Source organism: Pinus tabuliformis, chromosome 4_1, assembly GCF_031772625.1.
Source record: "Pinus tabuliformis cultivar Carrire ecotype Pingquan chromosome 4_1, CPIR1, whole genome shotgun sequence".
NCBI lineage: Eukaryota > Viridiplantae > Streptophyta > Pinopsida > Pinales > Pinaceae > Pinus > Pinus tabuliformis.
Genome location: NC_142303.1, coordinates 824,331,329 through 824,347,356, shown reverse-complemented (window position 1 = coordinate 824,347,356; position 16,028 = coordinate 824,331,329).

The following is a 16,028-nucleotide window of genomic DNA, read 5'->3' as shown; positions in this document are numbered from 1 at the left end:
TATGTCTTTGAAAAGGATCCATAAGGTAGAAAAGAGACCTAATCTAGATCACAAGTTCTATCTCCTTTGTAAAGAAAGCACTATAATCTTATTATCAGAAATTTGAAAGGTAGAATAAGAAGCCTTGTCTATTAAAAGATCAAGATTCTTGAAAGAAATAGTCACTTTGTCGAGCAAGAAGAAGATGCATGATGGAGAAACTAGTCCAACTTAAGTAAAAGGCTTTATATGCCTATTATATAAACATATACAATAAAAATGGGAAGCCCTAATCAAAGGGTTGGATACCTATATAATAACACTTGAATTCAAGAATAAAAAACTGGTAAAAGAAGTATGCTTGCAAAAAGACAACAATGATCTGTGGTATAATCTCAGAAGTTTGAGACAGTCAAGGAAACTTTCATAAGTCACCTTAAGAATACGCTTCTTGTCTGGTATTATTAGAAAGAAAAACATTGACATTGGCATCGTTGGAGTTTTTCACTCTTAACAATGTAAACTTTGAAACGGGAACTGATACTGTTACCCGTTTCGTAGAGATAGCAAAAAAATGACTTGATTTTGAAAAGGGGTGATGCAGAACACACATGTTTTTTTTAGAGCATAGTTTTTGGAACTTTAATTTTTTTCATGTGCATTACATTTTAGAATGGTAGTGATTTTCATGCTGATTTAAAAAAGTGAGTATTCTGCATCACACCCTTTTTTTAAAAGACCTATTTTTTGACTTTAAATTTTCTAGTGTATGAAATGCAAATAATTATTTTCTAAATTTGATAGTTTTTGAAGTGGTTGTTTTCTTCATATTTTCTTGTTTTGTATTTTAATTTTAATTTTTTTTGTAGTGGGTTTTTTATTGTTTTGCATTTTTAAATTAGAAAGTCGATAGTTTGAATTTTACATAATCTACATATTTATACATCCTTAATTAATTTTTCAATCCACATGAAATAATTGTTTCTAAAAAACAATATTTTTTAACAATGGACATAAAAATAACCATTTTTAACATAAAAATAACAAAAAAACTACACGTTTTGATAATTTTTTGCTAGAATTAACATGTCAAAATCACAATTTTTATACAAAAATTTTAACTAAAAATGGTCAAATAATATTTGTTTTAATGAATTTCATGTCAAAAAAATAACAATAATCACTTTTTTTTCAAAAAATAATAATTAACTTAAAAATCAATGCGAAAATCACAAATTACAAATATTGAACACATAACAACTTTAATTGATTGATTATTCTTTTCATAAAATGTCAGAGTCAAAACATTGCAAAACTTGATTTCCAAGAATAACTTAAATTTAATCAATAATGTCACGTAATCCAAACTCTTCGTCCTCTAGAGTTTCATCATTGTCTTCTTCCATAATATTTTCTGCTTCATTTTGCGCATTTTCCTCTTCTAATGGGTCTTTGATGTCTGCGAATCTCCCAATGTATGTCTTTCCAAACATACCATGTAATGGTGGTTGGGGTTCCTTTGCCTTTTTTGCCACACGTGATTCACTAAAGTCCCCTTTCTTCAACCCAATTTCTTGCATTGCATCTCGAAGAAATTGAAGAGCATTAATTCTTTGCTGAATGAAATTGCATTGTAATGGATCTTTCTCAATTGCAATGCAATTTCTTCCTTTTTGAAGGCAACATGCTAGCGTTGTACCTAATTATCAAGCACAAAAAAAATAATGAAGTAAATTAGTACTGTGACATATTAATTAAAAAAATAACATATTGAAATTCAATTCCATATAGAAAAACCTACCTAAGCCAGAAAATAAATCCAGAACCCAATCTCCTTCATTTGAACATATGTCTATAAGATAGTTAATCAATAATTGTGGTTTTTGATAAATGTTAACTATCTCTCCTTTCGTTTCTTTGTTTTCATATGTTAGTTTTCTCACAACAGCATCATAAGTCAGTATTTGGCTATGACTCTTTTCGTCCACCCGATTAAAAATCATAGACATATGGCTATCATCTTTTGCCCAACTATCAATATGAATGAACTCACAGTCATTTATAAATTGTTGATCTTCATTGTTAAGAAGATTTGACTTTTGCTTGTAACATGAAATAGTAAAAGTTCAGTTAACTTGTACATAAATGAATTTTTCAACATTAATCAAATATATCTATTAAACGTCTTACCATGTAAGCTGCATCCTTGAATTTGTTTTCCCCTTGAAGCTTGACAATATCATTGCCAATTGTGTGTCTGAATGAAATGTCACAAATCTCCATAATGGTGATGACGTCACTTCTACAAATCCCGCAACCACTTTATTAAAGCTTGATAAGTATAAGGGTCACTATCATAGTAAATGTTTGGAATATTGAAACCATGGGGAATATCTGCAATAACTAGGGCATAATCCCTTTTTGGTATGAGTTTAGCAATGTCTTCACAGTCGCCTTGTATTACTTGATATTGAATAGTGTCTAGCCCATTCCAAATGAAATGATTAAGAGTTGGATCAAGTTCAACATTCTTAATACGTTGCTTCCTCAGTCTTTCAATCTTTATTTTTTCAATAAAAGTCTTGAAACTGTCTGGTGCTCCATTATCTTCCTTCCTCATCTTTTATCAAATAAACAAATATATGTGTAAGTTTTAAATTAAAAATAGTACACAGATGAATAAAACTGAATGTATAAATCAAGATACCTTTTTAAATGCAAGATAAAAAGCTTTTAATGTTGATGTAGAACTTGAATCTGGATAGTTGCGTACAACATCATCCCAACTATCTTCATTCAACAATCTAACCATTTGTTCCTGAATTTTCATGTAAACTTTGTGACTGCATAGATAAAGTAACAAAAAGTTAATATAATGATATGTATAACAAATAGTACCAAGAACAACATGTTTTATTTAAAAGATAACTATAATCCTAGAAATAAATAAAAATAATTCAGCAAACTTACTTTTGAAATTCTTCAGACATTTCTTCCAATGATAATTCCCCTGACCTCACACGAGATAATATTGTTTTGACAATTTTTTCATCTTTCACTCCTTGCAACGCCCTCCAAGGCGTGATGGTCATATCGTCTGGAAGTTGCTTCAGTTCGGGAGCTGATTTACTGTTGCTACATATCAATGGCTTAGATTTTTTGACCCTCTGGTTTTTAATGCCAATGTCTTCCCACATGGTAAAAATCTCATCAATCAACTTCCAAACATCTCCAGTTCTAAATGCCAATTGGAAAATGTTATCAACACCTCTGAATAAATCACTATGTCTGTTGTCTTTTCCACCTTTTGAATTGGTTTTCTCTTCAATTTGATAGCCTATTTCCATACAACATTCCTTTTGGAAATCTGCAATAACATGTATCCTATCCCCACCACATTTTTCTTGAAATTCACTATGAATAAATCTAACCCTTTGGATGAAAGTCATAGACATCCTATATTCATTATCTGAATTATGGTCCCATGCTACTAACTTTGCTTCTGTTTCATCTAAACCAACATAAATGATACATTTCATTGTTTCAAAACGTGGGTTATTAGGATATTCCTCCATCAATTGTCTTTGAGCTTCTACAGAATGGTTCCCCCCAAGCACATAATAATTGTATTCAAAACATTTTGACTTATCAAATGCTTCTTTGTTGGGAACTTGAAGTGGATCAACAAGAAGCACATAACTAACCACATGAGCATATGGATTGTACCTCATCAATGTCTTCAAGTTGTGAACATGCAAATGATGTGGCTTTCTGACTTGATATTGGCATTGTCCTTCACTTGCCTTATAGGTTTGTTTGACATTTCGCTGAAATGTACGACCACCATCAATTAAGTTTCTTTTTGTCAAGCTCTGTCGAATGGCATTTTGTTTTGTTTTGATAATGCCATCATCTAAATCAGCTCCTGGTGTAATGATTTCTCTACTTTCTTTTGAAGTTTCACTAGGTTCTTGACTGCTGGTAATGACTACTTCAAGATCTTCAACTCTACTTTTCTTCGTCATAACATTCTCAACAGATTTATTCTTGGGCATTGTTACTTTTGGTCTTTTACGACTTTTCTCAGTTCCAATGTCATCTTCAGTAATGACAACATATGCTTCACTGTCAATTTCAACTTCATCGTCCTCAAAAGTAACTTGTTTATCCTTGCTAGATTTATCCACCAGAGACCTTTTTTTCTGATTCTTTGGATGTAGTTTTGTAGCATCATCAATTACTACATTTTCCATGTTTTCCATATCTTCTTCTGACACTAAGTAAAAATGGTTGACAACTTTCATGATATCATGCTCTATGAAATGAATGCCTCCCAACCTAATTGAAAAACTTTCAACAAAATTCTGCCAAACAAAATATCATATGTCAATAAAAACAAAATTAAAAAAATATAGCGAGACACTTTCAAGAACGCAAAATAAAAATACAAATAACAATACTTACGATGTTTTGTGTCATCTCGTTTACGATTTGTTTACACAACTTTGTAGATACCTCTCTCGTGTCATATAATGAATATGATAGTCGGTATTTAATCCTTTCATGTGACTTGGGAGCTTTTGTAAGTACGTAAACAACTTCAGTGTTCGGTACCGAACACATATCTATGACTCTTCCCATCACCTCCAAATTTTCATTATTATGGGGTGTATCAATATATAGATACATATTCACATTTGTGCTCTCTCTTTCTTTCACATACCAGGCCCTTGATGAAAATTTAAGCTCTTTTGAAGTTTTTCAGTCTGAAATTATCTTCTTATTACTTAAGGCACTTGAATGATTTGTAGCCATGAGCTCAGGTGGAGTTCGTTCACCAATGTTTTTCGAAGATGCACCTCTAAGAGTCTTTGGTCCAGAAAGATTCACAGAAATTTTCCTTGATGCCATTTTCCTAAAAAATGAAAACACATAAATTAGTAAATAAAAAAAAGCATATCAACTTAAATTAACAACGAAAATATACCATAAATTTGTTATTTGTATAATCAAAATGGCCCAGCCACCTCTAATGGGTGGGTGGGTGGGTCGATGGGCGGGCGGGAGCTCGGGTCAGGGACGACGAAGCTAAGTGGACTGCTGGGCAAGTGAGGGCGAGCCGCCTACCCCCTACCCATGCGCCCCCCACAACCCCCTACCCAACCGACCTGTCCCCCTACCCAGCCTCCCCCCCACGGCCCCCCTAACTCCCCCCCTCCCCCGGCCCCCCCACCTAACTCCTCTACACACCCCCCCAACTCCCCCCCCCCCCCCCCCCCCCCCCCCCCCCCCCCCCCCCCCCCCCCCCCGACCCCCCCACCTAACTCCCCTACACACCCCTCGGCCCCTCCCCTTAACCCCTACCCCGTGCCCCCCCTTAACCCCCCCACCCCCCTAACCCCTACCCCATGCCCCCCCTTAACCCCCCCCCCACCCCTCAACCCCCTACCCCGTGCCCCCCCCCACCCCCTAACCCCCTACCCGTGCCCCCCCTAACCCCTACCCGTGCCCCCCCTAACCCCCTATCCCGTGCCCCTCCCCACCCCCTAACCCCCTACCCGTGCCCCCCCCACCCACCCCCTAACCCCTACCCGTGCCCCCGCCCTTACCCCTCCCCTCCCCCCCGGCCCACGGCCCCCCCTCCCCACTCCCCAGCCCCCCCGCCCTCTCCCCACCGCTCCCCATCTCCCTCGACACGGCTCTCCGCCCTGCCCGACCGGCGGCGGTCGATTCCCGAAATCGACCGCCCGCCGGTCGGGCGGGGCGGAGGGCCACGCCGAGGGAGATGGGGAGCGGCGGGGAGAGGGCGGGGGGGCCAGGGAGTGGTGGGGGGGGCTGTGGGCCTGGGGGGAGGGGAGGGGGGTAGGGGGGGGCATGGGTAGGGGTTAGGGGGGGCACAGGTAGGGGTGGGGGGTTAGGGGGGGGGGGGGTTAAGGGGGGGCACGGGGTAGGGGTTAGGGGGTGAGGGGGGGTGGCTGGGGAGGTTAAGGGGGGGCACGGGGTAGGGTTTAGGGGGCGGGGGTGGGGGAGTTAGGGGGGGTTAGGGGTGGAGGGCCGTGGGGTGTGTAGGGGAGTTAGGTTAGGGGGTTTAGGGGGTGGCGGGGTGCGGGCCCGGGGGTAAGGTGGGGGGGCCGGGGGGACCCACGGGGGGTGGGGGGGTCGTTGGCCGGAGGGGGGTTAGGGGGAGGGGGAGGGGGATGGGGGGGGTAGGCGGATGGACCCACGGGGCGGGGGGATGGGGTGTTAGGGGGGCGTGGGCCGGGGATTGGGTTCGGCGGGGCGCGTGGGAGTTAGGGGGTGGGGGATGTGAGGGAGGGGAGTTGAGGAGGGGGGCACATGGGTTGGGTAGGAAGGTGAAGAGGGCATGGGTGAGGGGGACAGGTCGATAATGGGTTGGGGGGAGGCTGAGAGGTGAGGGGGGAGGGCGCATGGGTTGAAGGAGGGTGGCGTGGGACATGGGGGGCACGATGACAACCTACCCACGGTTATTGGGCGATTGAGTTTGATCGGGCCCACCATGCTCAAAAAAATTATTAATTTAAAAAAAAAATCTTCTTCATTAAATTAATTTAATATGAAAATTTTGAAGGAAAAAAATTGAACTTACCTTTCAATTACGAGAATTCTTTGTTCAATATGTTGTTGATAACAATACAACTGCTCCACAAATTCACAAGTCTTTCAACGAACCTCAGAAAACCTGGATGTGACGTGAGTAATAGTGATAATGAAATTTAATATATAAGTGAAATTACGAAGATGTTTTTCCGTACGATTAATGTGGGATAATTTGTTTTAAAATATTATAAAGCGAATATTGTAGAATTGTTTTATAGCGGATTGAATGTGGGATTAATTTGTTTTAGAATATATTATAAAAATTTAAAAAAAAATCAGTTGTTAGTAAATATTATATACTTTAACTATTACAATAATTAATGTACAAGTTATAGTTTACAATTTTAATTTTAGTGATTTATTTCATAAAAAAATTTAGTTTGCATTTTTCAATAAATTGTAGAATAAATTAATGAAGGTAAATAAATCTAACAAACTTTTGGAGGGAAATTATTTCGCGAAAATTTTTGGAGGGAAATATTTTCGCGAAACTTTTTGGAGGGAATATTTCATTCTTTAAGCTATATAATATCCTTAGGAGACTCCATTTGTATCATTCAACATCTCCTATTTCAAAGGGATGGATTGTTCTGATAGTGAAGTTTCGATTTATACACCATCAACATCTTCATCGCGTAACAATTCTATTCATATTGATGAATATAGCGGGAATTCTTCCACTATGAATAGAAAGTCAATTCTTCCACTTAGTCCCCATTCTAAAGACTATGAGAGCAGCACTGATGAAAGAGGGTATGGAGAATTTCAAATTAATAAAGAGTCACAGATTCCACTTAGTCCTAATTCTAAGGACTATGAAAGCAACGGTGATGAAGAGCATGATGGTGAAGTTCAAATGAATGGAGTGTCACGATGTCCACTTAGTCCTAATTCTGAGGACTATGAGAGTAGCAGTTTTGAAAAGCATGATGGTGAAGTTCAAAAGGATGGAGTGTCACGGTGTCCACTTAGTCCTAATTCTGAGGACTATGAGAGCAGCAGTTTTGAAGTGCATGATGGCGAATTTCAAAAGAATGGAGTGTCACGGTGTCCACTTAGTCCTAATTCTGAGGACTATGAGAGCAGCAGTGATGAAGAGCGTGGTGATGAATTTCAAAAAAATGGAGTGTCAAAGTGTCCACTTAGTCCTAATTCTGAGGACTATGAGAGCAGCAGTGATGAAGAGCGTGGTGATGAATTTCAAAAGAATGGAGTGTCAAAGTGTCCACTTAGTCCTAATTCTGAGGACTATGAGAGCAGCAGTGATGAAGAGCGTGGTGATGAATTTCAAAAGAATGGAGTGTCAAAGTGTCCACTTAGTCCTAATTCTAAGGACTATGAGAGCAGCAGTGATGAAGAGCATGGTGATGAATTTCAAAAGAATGGAGTGTCAAAGTGTCCACTTAGTCCTAATTCTAAGGACTATGAGAGCAGCAGTGATGAAGAGCGTGGTGATGAATTTCAAAAGAATGGAGTGTCAAAGTGTCCACTTAGTCCTAATTCTAAGGACTATGAGAGTAGAAGTGATGAAGAGCGTGGTGATGAATTTCAAAAGAATGGAGTGTCAAAGTGTCCACTTAGTCCTAACTCTAAGGACTATGAGAGCAGCAGTGATGAAGAGCATGGTGATGAATTTCAAAAGTATGGAGTGTCAAAGTGTCCACTTAGTCCTAATTCGAAGGACTATGAGAGCAGCAGTGATGAAGCGCGGGATGATGAATTTCAAAAGATTGGAGTGTCACAGTGTCCTCTTAGTCCTAATTCTAAGGACTATGAGAGCAGCAGTGATGAAAGACAGGATCATGCAGTTAGTCCTAATTCTAATGATTATAAAGGTAGCAGCGACAAAGGACAGGATGTAGCATCGTCAATAAGTAAACAGTCTCATTTTCAACGTAGTCCTAATTCTATGGACTATGAGAGTAGCACTGATAATGCACATGAGGAAGAATATCCATTAAACATTGAGTCAAATTTTCCATTCAGTCCAAATTCTAAAGACTATGACAATGGCACTGAAGAAGGGGAAGATGAAGAGTATCCTCTAAGTCAATATCTGAAAAGTAGAGCTGATGATAGTGTGGATAACATTCCTCTTAATGATGATGAAAATCCTTATAAAAATGATGATCCAATGATGGAGATGTTGCCCATAAATATTGTATCGAGGAGTAGGAGCAGACCTTTTCGTATAAATGCAAGTTGTTCTAGTTATACAAGGGGTAGAGCAGAATATCTGACGAGAAGAAGTTCTATCAGTGCTCTCATTTCAAGTGAATTTTGCCAAAAAAATTGCTTGAAACATATGGATTTCACATTTGCATTAGAAAGCAGGAAGAGATATTTGTCAATGAATAAAAGCATGCAAAATTCATATTTAGTTGGATGCATGCAATCTACATTGTCGGGTTATGATTATCATATTAGGAATTTATTATTGTGTAGAAAAGCTTTCAAAATGTTTCATTCGATTGGGAATTTTCGTCTCTCGAGAATTCAAGAAAATTTGGAAAAGGATCCCACATTTTATTCAGAAGTACGTCATAAAAGACAGTTTGGGCCATTATCAAACACTGCAATGTCATGGATGAAAGATTTCTTTTCAAAGCATGGAGAGTGTATGCCAAATAGAGAGACAATACATATTCCAGATAATTTTTCAAGACGAGAAATCTACAACTTATACAAAGAATATGCAGAAGGTGCCGAGGGACATGGCAAATTTATTACATATCAATATTTTGTGAAGATATGGAAGAAAGAATTCAATAATGTCCGTATTCCTAAGAAGACAAGGATGGGGATTTGCAGTACATGTGCTTCTCTTAAATAAAAAAGGGACAAATGTGAAGGCTCAGAAAGAGGTAAGCGTTCATAACTTTAACTTTTAAAATTGTATAGTCATCAACTATGAAAACATATTTCTTAATGAATTTCTTTTATGTTGTGTAGATTTAATTGTCAAAGAACTTCAAGAGCATCACGAACAACAAACAAATGAAAGGAAGAAGTTGTACAAGCATCGAAAGAAGTGTTATGATAATCCGAATAAATATTTGGGTTTGATAATTGATGGTATGGACCAGAAGAAAACACTTTTACCACATTTTGTTCACACACCTAAAAATTTACAAGAGGAAAATTTTATTCAGTTTCACTTGGTCGGTTGTATGGTCTTCAATGGGAAAATGTTGCCAAGGGTGTACTTCACAGCTCCAAATATTCATAATGATGCAAATCTGACCATAACCATAATTCATGTTGTGATTTCTCATTGGTCTGGTAATCTTCCTGAAGTTTTGTATCTACAATTGGACAACACTTGCCGTGAAAACAAAAATCAGGTTGTTTTTGGATATCTAAACATGCTTGTTGAATTGAGAATTTTTCAAAAGGTAAAGGTTGGTTTCCTTCTTGTTGAGCACACTCATAACCATATTGATCAGATGTTCAATCGTTTTTCAGTCACATAGAGGAGGAAGGAAGTTGGGAGCTTGCCATCACTAATTGAATGTATTAAGAAATCATACATGCCAGAGCCTACGTTTGATGTGTTGGAAGAAACTGTTGACATGTGAAGGTTTATTCTGGGATCATATGGTGAGGGGAAATGCATTGAACAACTTAATGACATTAGCTTCCAACATCAATTTCGTATCAAAAAAATTGATGGGAAAACACTAATATGGGGCAAGAAGTTTTCAACTACTACAGAATGGGCACCGTCATCAGGTTTGCAATTTTTGAAGTTCATTCCAGATCGCCCAATATTTGCATCAAAAATATTGTTATTACAATCAATTGGTGAAGTTCAGAATGCACACAGACATAATAGACATATAAATTATTCTGATTGCCTGGAAGAAATTAAAAAATGTATTAGATATACATATGAGTACTTTGACATTGCTGATTCAGTTTGGTGGGAATCATTTTTCAATAATCAAAGTGATATCATTTCAACAACAACAAATGAAGATATACCTGTGAAAAATCCATTTAGTTGGCCACAAAATGTGTCAAATGAACATGAGGAAGTAAACATTGTTGAACAGCAACAAAGTCAAGGTATTATTAATTCTTCACAGGCAATGGAAAGAGAGATGTATATTGGTTCCAGAAGATCTCGTGCACAACGTGAAGCCATGGATGACCTTTACAGGGGTTCAGTACAAGATATTAAGGAGGGTTGCATGATTGCAGTGCTAGCAGATGGAGATCCCAATGGCTATCCATTTTGGGTTGCTAAAGTTATAAAGGTTTTTACAGAAAATGAGGATGTTACAGGTGTTGAAGTACATTGGTATGCCACAAATACACACCCATTCAATGGTGTGTATAAGCCAGAGATGGTAGCTGACAAAAAAAATGGCGGAAAAAGAAAAAGAAAGGGTACAAATATAAATCGTCGCCGCACAGACATATTACAATTGGAGGATGTTGACATACTTGTTTATGATTTCAATTTAACAAAGAGAGGAACTCTTCGCTTCAAGACGATAGAGATTCTGAAAAGGTTGTTACCAGAAGGAATAGTGTTGACATGGGAGTCTGCTGAAACCAGTCGTAGATCTAGAAGAAATTTGAAACCTGGAATGTTCGGCATGCATGTGGACTCAGATGGGGCACTAGTTGATGAAAGAGAAGAATATGAAACATCTTTGTCAGCATCCAGTCACTCATCTAAAGATGTGAATTCTGATGGTGTGTAAGAAAATATGAGTGATTTTGAATAATTGTTTAAGACAGTTTATATAACTGATGTATGCATTGTATCTTCAAATAAAATTAATGTTTCCATATGGTGTTAAATGAGAAGTTATGAATCATTTTTATGTTGTTGGATTATATGTCTTAAGTATGATAAATTTTATTGTTTAAATATCTACAATGCAATATCAAATTAGAGATATAATGTATGTTTTATTTAGTATACAAATAAAGACTTTTGAATTCATTTAGTGATGTAATTTTTTCATAATGTCATGGTTTCTTAATTTTATAGTTGAAAATTTTTCAATTTCTTTTGTATCTAGCATGTTATGGTTAAAAACATGTTAAATTTATACTTAGGAAAGAAAAATTATATTCTACCAAAAACATTAATGTGTTTTTTCCTCATAAATAAATTTGTTTGAGACAAAAAAATTTGGTTTTATTAGCATTTTTTAAAAATTTCGAAAATTGACCCTAAAAAAAATAAATCATTATTCCAGTATCATTACTTTCATTTTGAAGCTATTATTTGCACATAAATTTCATAGTAAATTTCGTATTCACTGCCATTTTTAAAACATGTTCAAAATTTACGCCTAAAAAATAAAAAACATCGTTCCAGTATACACACTTTTCGTTGTTAGCACTATTTTTGATGTTTTTTTGGGGTTTTTGCGCCAGAGTTCCCGTTTTGAGTTTATAGTTCCCGTTTCAAAGTTTACATTGTTTCTTGAAAACAATAGAAGGATCATGGAAAAAAAGTGAAAGTAAAAATACCTTGAAGTCAAATAGAAGGCTTTGTTGTAGACTAAGATGTCGAATGAGAAGATAAGCAACCCTCGTGCTTTGGAAAGCACGATGATAGGAGGAATTGAAAGGACCCTGAAAGACCAGTACAAGATCAAAAGGGAGCCTCCACCTTTTCACAAAAGATAAGTATTTTGTTCTTTATTTCTTTCATTACATTGTTGGTGATTTCCTTTATATATTTAGGTTTGTTTTTGCTACTTGATTACAAATCATTTCCCTTATGTTTTCCCTAGAAAGAGGTTTACATGTATATTCTAAATAATTTTTGTAAAAGAAAGGATTATGGCTAAATTTAAAGGGAGCCTTCAAAGGAAGACTTGAATCGTGAAAGAAGCTTGGTTGCAGAGGAAGCCCTTCTAAGTTTGTAAAAGAAGCCACTCAAGAAGGAGCCCTTCAAGTTTGGTAGAAAAAGCAACTCAATGTATGTTTAATATTATAAAACTTGTAGTGGTTCTCCTTCGAGATTTAAGGGTACAAACATTTTGTTTTTAAAATTTATTTATGTTAATAACTCTCTCTCATGTCTAGGGTTTTGCTATATTTTCATAAAAATTCTTATATTGTTAGGATGTTTGATTCTTAGATTAAATCAACTTTTGTAGTACTATCTTTTGTTATTTGTTCACCTTGGTAAAACCCTATCTTTTTAGGGTTTGTTGATAGTATATAAGGTTTATGAAAAACCCTAGAAAAGGTTGATGTAAGAGCCTAGGGAATTAAAGTCAAAACCTAGGTGTAAATGCTTTTGCTATGATTAAAACCCTAACAAGGTTTATATTTTGGGATATCTTAGGTTTGGTCCCTTATTGAAACCCTAGATTGATAAAGTTAACTTCATGCTCTTGTACATGTATAGTTTGTTGTGTTGTACTTGTTGATGAGATTTGCAGGTACAAAGTTGTAAAATTGTAAGCCTGCCTCATGCTTGATGATGAATTTATGATGATGATGATGAGCATGATATAAAGAGGGAGTTGTAGAATCCTTGACGACATTGAAGTTTGCATTGATGATTGAAAGCGAAAGTCTAATTCTATGAAAGGAATGATGTTTCGGAAGTTCGAAGTTCTCTGATTACATGAAGATGCAAAAAGAAGAACATGTGTGGTTGGAAGAATAAAATAATTGATGTTGGACACATCTCCCTAGTTGAGAGGGAGCTTGGATATATTTCCTTTGCGAAGGAAAGTGTATATCCTCTCTAGTTGAGAGGGAGGACATGGTTCTCTACTTCATGTGTCATGCACTAGGCCAGGACTAACAACCATACATCTAGTGAAGGCCATGAGGAGAGAATGGTGACAAGGTTGGTATCTTGGCAGTTAGCCTAGACGATACATAGAACCCTGTGAGGGAGGATATCTTGGCCTAGATGGTACCTAGAACCCAGTTAGGGATGGTGCCTTGGCCTAGATGATATCTAGATCCCTGTAAGGGAGGAAATCTTGGTGTAGATACCTAGATCCCTGTGAGGGAAGGTATCTTGGTCTAGATGATATGGAGATCCCTGTTTAGGGTGGATATCTTGACCTTGATGATGTCTAGATCCCTGAGAGGGTTGGTGTCTTGGCCTAGTTGGTATTGAGATCTTAGTTAAAGTTGATATATTGGCCTAGATGACACCTTAGTCCTTGTTGGGATGGTACCTTGGCAGGTAGCCTAGATGGTACCTAGATCCCTTGTTTGTGTTGGTGTCTTGGCTTGGATAATGTTCAGAGCTCTGTTGGAATTGATATATTGGCCTAGATGACACTAAGATCCATGATAAGTAGGTGTCTTGAATGACACAGGGGCCCTTGATGAGTTAGTGTCTTGGTAATTGACACTTGGATCCCTGATGATGAGTCAGCGTCTTGACACTTGGCTCCTTGAATCAGTGTCTTGATAGGACACTTAGATCCTTGAATTAGTGTCTTGATAGGACTTTTGGATCCTTGAATTAGTGTCTTGGATATGACACTAGGATCCCTGAATTAGTGCCTTGGTGATGACACTTGGATCCTTGAATTAGTGTCTTGGCAGACGACACTTGGATCTTTGATGAGTAGAGTTGATACCTTGGCAGTTTTGTCCTAAATGGTATCTAGTATTGTATATACTGTTATACTCTTCTTGGAACATTTCAACTTGAGTTCATCCTTGTACTAGTTGAAAAAATATGAATACCTCCCTAGTTAAGACAGAGTGTTAAAAATGTAACTAGTATTAGTCTTCATAATTGTTGTTTGGCTCATGAAACAATGTAATTCTTATGTATTTGTAAAAAGAAGAAAAAAAAATATATTGTAAAATTCAAACAAAAATTATTTTTATTAACATGGGTTTCATGCTCAGTTTATTTTGTTTATAGGTCAAAGCACCCATTAAGTGCTTCTATGGTTGTGTCATGAGTCATAGTCCTTATCATCGTGTAATAGACCCTTATTGGGTTTTCTGTATCAAGAAAGAAATTTTTTTTTTTTGTCAAAATTTAAAGTTAAGCCTCCTCCACCAAGTTGGCCTCATATCCTAGCAAGTCGACCTCATTGAAGATAATTCGATCAAAAAAGATATTATATATCAGCAATGCATTCGACATATTAAGGGTTAATCTAAGAAGAGTTTCGATCTGCAATTCTAGGGAAGAAAGAAGCGTGAGAAGCCTGTGAAAGAAGGTCAACTCCATTACAAAAGAAAGGGAAGGCTAGCGAAGAAGGAAGGTCTGAAATCTTTATCATTTCTGCCCACACGTGCAAGATATCTGAGGTAATATTGTGAAGTTTCGGGGCCGAAGGTACAAGCAGAAGTTTTAGAGATAATAAGGAAGGGCGAGTTTTGATTTGGATCAGATCTGCTTTGACTTAATTTGACTTTGGACGGTATAAAGCTTGTTGACTTATGCATCTTTGTCTTGATGAAGGAAGAATGGTTGGAAGGTTGACTTGGTGGATGAAGAAGGTCTTGTTGTTGTTCTAGTGGTATTGGTTGTCTCACTTTGAATTGATTCTTGAAGAAGATAATTTTGGTTTGGTTTCCCTCTAGGAAAGGGGTTTTGCCTTGGCTGAGAGCCTACACTCTGTGTCATTTGTTGTTTTGGTCTTCATGCTTTTGGTTTTGATAGTTACTTGATGACAAGAAGATAAAAGAAGTTAATAAGAATACAAATACATCACAAGTAATTATCAAGATAAGAAAATTCTCGCCTTTCTGATTTTCTAACATGCATTGATATCTTGCGAACTTAGCCGTCACTTAAATCCCCTCATATAGATTTCCTTGCACATTTATGGTTGTTTATGAAACCACTTTAAAAGGTGTCACCTCTACTCACTTGATCCAACTCTTGGAGGTTCCATCAGGATCCAACATTGCCTAGGTCATTAAATAGTCACCAATATCACCCATAAATTCACACGGAAGATAAGGGTTTTAATTCTCACAAATATCTTGCCCTTGATTTTCAAACAAGAGGAGAAAGTTTGTTTTCACTAAGAGATCATCCCTCACATTTTCCACGTGCTTCTTTCTCCCATGTTTAGATAGCCTTCATCTAGCAATTCGAGGAAAGAACTAGTCTAAAGAATAGGCATATTGAGTCAAGTTTATGGCTAAGCTCATCTATCTCTATTACTGCACAATCAACATTGCAATTTGTGCTTTGGGTTGAGTTTTTAATTATAGGAAGTATGTATTTTCTATAATAACCTCACCTTTCTTTTTCCACTGGAAAAGTTTTGTGAATTTTCATTATTTTTTGCTCAAGGAAATGGTGGCGTGCTTAGTTATATTGTTGCTTTATATTCTAGCTTATCTATTGAAATATGCATTCTCTCATCTCCATTGTTGGTGTTGTGCTAACTAAAAATAGGGAACTACAAAGGATGGTCAAGAAACATCAGGCTTACCCTATTTTTTAATGGATTATG